The sequence below is a fragment of the Hibiscus syriacus genome, unplaced genomic scaffold, assembly GCF_006381635.1.
Source record: "Hibiscus syriacus cultivar Baekdansim isolate YM2019G1 unplaced genomic scaffold, ASM638163v2 tig00110647_pilon, whole genome shotgun sequence".
NCBI lineage: Eukaryota > Viridiplantae > Streptophyta > Magnoliopsida > Malvales > Malvaceae > Hibiscus > Hibiscus syriacus.
The window spans coordinates 523050-529623 of record NW_024062811.1 but is presented as its reverse complement, the minus strand read 5'-3'; positions in this window follow the sequence as shown (position 1 = coordinate 529623).

Sequence of the window (6574 nt, the reverse complement as noted above, 5' to 3'; positions counted from 1 at the left end):
AACTATTTAAATGATTTCAATATAGACACATGTTGTTAACCTTAACAGAAGTATTTACGTGAAAGTTAATAAAATTCTTATAATTAGGGAACAAGTCCTTATAAAGTTATGTATTCGCGACGCTGGAACTCTACTTTATTTTCTTCCATTTTGGTCACTACTTGTATATGATTTGCTTCCTTGAATTTTCATATTCGTGGTGCTAGAACCCTACTTTATTTTCTTCCATTTTGGTCACTAATTGAATATGATTTGCTTCCTTGGATTTTCATTTAATGCAATCTGATTTTGTTTTTAATGTCTAATGCCTTAATTTGAGCATTAACTTTAAAATCTTTTATTCCATTCATTTATTAAATTTATAGATTAAATCTAATAGATTTTAGAATTAATCAATTTCATCACTAAGATTAACTTTAATTCTTATTTTTTAATAGGTCTAATTTCAATTTAATTTAATAAATTTATTTATCTAATCAAATTGTGAAACATGCCACAATCTGATTAAAGGATTTTGTATTTTAATTTAATTAATTTTCAATCCAATCAAGATGACACGTGTCACCTTTTGAATTAAAGTGAAAATAAATGAAGATTAGTTTTGACACCCAAGAGAATCCAACTTTGTCTCCAAGGGTAACTTGTGCATGCCTTAACCACTGAGCTAATTCTCATATTTGTTATTAAGATAATACATATGTTATAAAACTAGTTCAAGTTTAGGAAGAAAAAATTAAAATAACTTAATTAGATTTGAACCCAAAATGACTTACTAACCAAGCAAGCCTTAAATAATAAGATGAATATAATATTTAGGAATCAATTATAATTATACATATATTATAGTTAATGATAAAAAAATAAAAATGAATAAGTGAGAACTTATATCTAGGCAAATTTATTTTTAATATTTTTAAACTAAATTTGTTGTTTTCATATTTTTTAATAATTATATATATACTGAAATCATTAAAAATAATTTAATATTCAAATTATAATCATAAAAAATATTTAAGATTCAAATTATAAATTTATCTTTTGATTTTAAATTGTGCCTGCGAATTCAGATATGTTAAATAAAATTTTAATTTAATTTTAAATATAATTTCATATATATAATAATTAATAAATAAATATAAAAAAATAAATTTAATTTAAAATTTAAAATATTAAATTAATTATAAAAAAATTATTAGATTTTTTAGCAATTTAAGTGTTATTATATTTTCTCTCAATTTACCTAGATTTAAATCCTCACTTTTTTTATTTATATCATTAACTACTATAATATATAATATATAAAAAATATTTTAATTGATTCCTAAATATTAGATTTAGCCTATCAGTTAAGTTGGTTACTAACTGATCTTGGGTTCAAATACAATTAAATTATTTTAGTTTTGTTTTTCTGCTAAATTTGAACAAGTTATATAACATATGTATTATCTTGATAATAAGTGTGTGAATTGACTTAGCGGTTAATTCTAAAATTTAGGGGATTTAATCTATAAATTTAATACATTACTAGAATAAAAAGATTTTAAAGTTAATGATCAAATTAATGCATTAGACAAATTAAAAACAGAATCATGATCAAATTGTATTAAATGAAAATCCAAGGAAACAAATCATATACAAGAAGTAACCAAAATGGAAGAAAACAAAGCAGAGTGCTAGTGTCACAAATACATAACTTTACAAGGACTTGTGCCCTAATTATACCAATTTTGTTCACTGCCAAGTAAACACTTTTATTAAACGTTAACAACGGATAACTATATTAAAATCATTTAAATAGTTCATTGGTCATATTGATGCAAATATAAAAATGATCATCTATGTAGATTACCAAAAAATTTATTAGTTTACACTATGTTTAACCTACTATTAAATTAAATAAAAGTTATCCCATATCTAAGCTAGTAAGGATTTTTTTTTGAAATAATAATAGAATAAATAAATCTAGACATCATTAAAGTTTAGATTGTTTACTTATTATATCATCTAAATTTTAATTATAGCATTGAATTTTAAGATTATTAATTTAATAATAATACGATGATTTGGACACTATTTTTTCATTGTTCTAACGTAAATATTATAATAATATTATTTTAATTAAATAAAAATTAATTAGTATAAAAATAACATCTATTAATTTTACAACACCAAATCTCAACCACTAAATATTCACCATTTTCGGGATTAAGTTATCACATTACCAGTTTGATATTGTTTTTAAAAATTATTGTGAGAAAGGGGAAGTTTGATTTGAATTACAAGGGTTTCTTTAACCTAATTTTTTCTCTCAATATTCTTGTGCCCTCTTTTTCTCTTCTTCTGTTTTTTGTTTAGCTGACTGCGGAACTAATATTAGTATTGGTTGTCGACCGCCGATGATTATTATTTTTCTTTTTTATATTATGTCTTTTTTTTCTTGATTTTTTTCACTTTTAAATTAGAATCTCTGTCTTTGTGACATGATTTTCTCTGCTCTTGTGGCACGTTCCTTATGGTTTTTGCATACTTCTACGGTCTTGTTGGTGCTTCCACAAAGATCACAACATTTGTTTTCTGATTGGCTTGTCGGTGGTCACGTAATATCAGATCCCCTCTTTTGTAAATGGTTGTTTGCCAATATAATCAGAATTGTGTAGCGAAACAGTCTGCCAAATTGATTGGTTCGCTGACCACTCCTTTATCATATCGTAAAGCGTATCGTTCGACAGAGACAATGAGTTTTATGAAGGTTAATGGATTGTTTTGATGTTTGGAAGGTTTCAATCTAGTATCTTTGGGTTTAATATTTTTATTTTATGTATGAGTTTTTGGTGACTATTATCTCCAATTTTCTGTTTGGATGCGGTGTAATTTTGATTCCTCCATTTTTATTAATGAAATCTAGTTGCCATTGTTCAAAAAAAATTCACCATTTTCATTCATGCACTTTATCATACAACTATAATTGTTCATTCATGTTATAATTTAGGATAAACTACATGGGTGCCCACTAAACTATAATTTATTTTCATTTTGATAATTGAAGTTTCTATTTGATTAATCAAACTACCCGACTATTTAAATACTTTAATCAAGCCACTGACCATTAATTTTTAACGGAGGTGGTGACGTGTCAGTTAATAAAATTAGCATAATTATATATTTGATCCTTAATATTTACACATTCTATCAATTTAGTCACTATTTTAATTCAATTAAATAAATTTAACCCTCCAATCCAGAGGTGTCATGTGTTACTAAATGATTGGAGGATTAATTTAATTAAATAAATTTCTCCACCAATAAAGTGGTGACACGTGTCACCATATGTGTAAAGGAAAAATAATTATAACAATGAGATAATGCTTGGAAGATTCAAACCAAGGACAAAGAATGTCCTTGGGCTCAACTTTGCCACTAAGCCAAGTTATCCTTCTAATTTAAAATTGTACAATCTTTTATATATTGTGTATAGGTTTATTTCAAACATACGTGTGTGTAATATATATATTAGATTTTTAAAACAAATCTAGTAATTAAACTATATTTCATATATATTTAAATTATATTTAATGCAAGATTTAAATATAAAAATGAGTTAAATGTTTTTATTTAAATTATTTTTATAATTATTTTTAAATAAGAATATATAAAATTATATTAAAAATTATTTAGATAATACAAATCACAAAATAAAAATAATTTAATTTAAAAATAAAATATTAAACTCATTTTTTAAATCATACATTAACTATATTTTAAATATATATAATATATAATTTATTTCTTAGATTTTTTAAAATTTAATATATAAATGCATGTGTGAAATAATACCAAAGACAATATATACAATTTTATACCATTTGAAATCAAATGGATAGCTTGGTGGCAAAATTTATTTAATTAAAATATTAAAATTAATTAAAGTATCCTTTAATCATATAGTGACACATAGTACCTCCAGATTGGAGGGGTTAAATTTATTTAATTGAATTAAAATAGTGACTAAATTGATAGAATGTGTAACTATTAAGGACCAAATATATAATTATGTCAATTTTATTGAATGACACGTCACCACCCCCGTTAAAAATTAACAGTCAATGGCTTGATTGAAGCATTTAATGTAACACCTTAATCCGACCCAACCCAAAATCCGGAGATTAGAATGTCACACGGAACCACATATGCGACTAACCATTTTTTAAAAACATTTAACCAAAATAACGTACGATCATAATAAATATACCATAATATAAGACAGTTACAAAATATAAGTATTTAAATAAGGGAGCTCCCAACAACAGTCTCCAAAATTAAATGAGTATAAATAAAGTTTACGAATCAAATAAATAAATATCTAGGGTATATGACAGTACATGCCCTCTACAATATTCGAGACATACTCTAATAAAAGATCGAGTATGGAAATCCTGAATCCGACAATGAGCTCCTCGATTGACACCTAAGAACTTGCGCACGGAAACACGTTTCATACACTGAGCTCACAAGTTCAGTGCTACACAAATAACCCTACTATACTACATGCATCCAACGTGTAGCTTAGGGTTACTTAGCATCACGAAACTCATACCCCTCTTTGCTTACTAAATAACCTTAGGCAAGACTTGGGTCACATAACATCAGTGTCTCCCTATACGTCGAACTAGGTCCGGGTCACAAAGCATCGAAACCTTGCTCGATTAGTCTACTCCTCTAGAATACTCGGGATGTACCAGGGTCTCTTAGCATCGGTACAACATCCAACTTGCATTTAAAGTGCACAAGCATTGTATTGGATATATTCAGATAATCATCTACTCAACCATACCAACGTCGTACATAATAAATACGAGTGTCCTCAATGTTTTCCCGAGCATCGCAAGGCCTATGTTTTATGGAATCTCACCTCATAAAGATCTTGTTTTATCATAAAATTATTATGGTTTTCACTTGTAAGTTTATTGAAAGGTTTTACCTCACCAAACCCATCGATTCTGTCCCTCTAATATGAGCTAAAGTTTATAGCCTAACATTTCACGATGGTGTCGATACTCTTTATTGGGTATCGATACTCCCCTCATATGGTATCAATACTTCCTCGAGTATCAATACCAAAATTAAAATTACTCCAGTATTGATACCTCTATTTGGAGTATCGATAATCTACCTTGGTATCGATACTCCCATGAGTATCGATACCAAAATAACTTACTGGAATCTTATCAAGCCCTTGAGTATCGATACCAACTAAGTAGTATCAATACTACTTAATGGGGTATGAATACTCTCATCACAATTCCCTTTGAATTTTTCTCATCCATGACGAACAATACCGATACTATTCTTATAGTACTGATACCTTATGCCTAGAAAACTATTTCACTCATCTAAAACTTCCCAAAACACTCCTAAAGTGTCCCCAAGAGCCCCAAATGGTGTTTAAATCTTGTTTAATACTTAAGGGTTATAAAAGGTCATCACTTTTTGCATGAACAACAACAAATTCTCGTTTTCATGCTTTGAACCCTAAATATACCCAAATGCTTCATTAACTCATACAAGCACCAAAACTACACATGTTGATCTACTAGTAGTAAGGAAAGGTTAGAAGTGTTTTACTTTACACCTAGGAGTTGTATGAACCACCTCAAGCTCACCCAAGCACTTCTTTCTCTTTCCCTTTCACCATTGAGCTTTCACTCACTTCTCTCACTAGAATAATCAACGGGAATGATTTATTAACTCTATAAAAGACTTAAGAGAAGTAGAAATGTGATTCTAAACATTAAAATGAACTAGAATAACCCTTAGGCTTTCAAAACCCAAACCCCCACTAAATATTTTCTACGACTTCTATAACCATTTGTGGAGATAGAGGGCTTAAAAACAAGTTCTAAGAGAGGATGTTACTCAACTTACCTTCTTGGATTCATTAAGGAAATCATTTCCTACAAAGTTATCACCTTGCCTTAAGATGCAGAAGAAAAAATGATGAGTTTTGAAAAGAGGAACAAGACAAAGATGAAGGGGACATGCTCCAACGTGTGACATAATCCCATTTAATGGGATTCAACCTTTATAAAGCTTATGGGGAAATTAACAACTTTAGTCCCTCCTAAAATAACCCAAATCAAAATACTCTCTTTTTGTTCCATAATGGGCTTAACCTAATTCCAAACCGATCCAGACTTGGATAAGTGCTTCTCACAAGCTTATTGGGTTATTGTATTTCTCTTTCAGGTTAGCTCGAAATTCCTAACCCAGAAATCAGGATGTTACAACTCTCACCTTTTAAAATAAAACTTTGTCCTCAAAATTTACCTGAGTAGAACAGATGTGGATACTGAAGTCACATATCTTCCTCAGTCTCCCAAGTTGCCTATTCTTCCCTATGGTTCCTCCATAAGACCATTTCTAATGAAATTTTCACATTTCTTAACTTCTTGACCTCTCGATACAATATTCTTATCATTCTTCCTCATAGGTCATACTTGGATGAATTCAATTTGCTCTAATGGAATGACATGGGAAGGGTCAGAATGATACCTTCTGAGCATCAACACTTGGAATA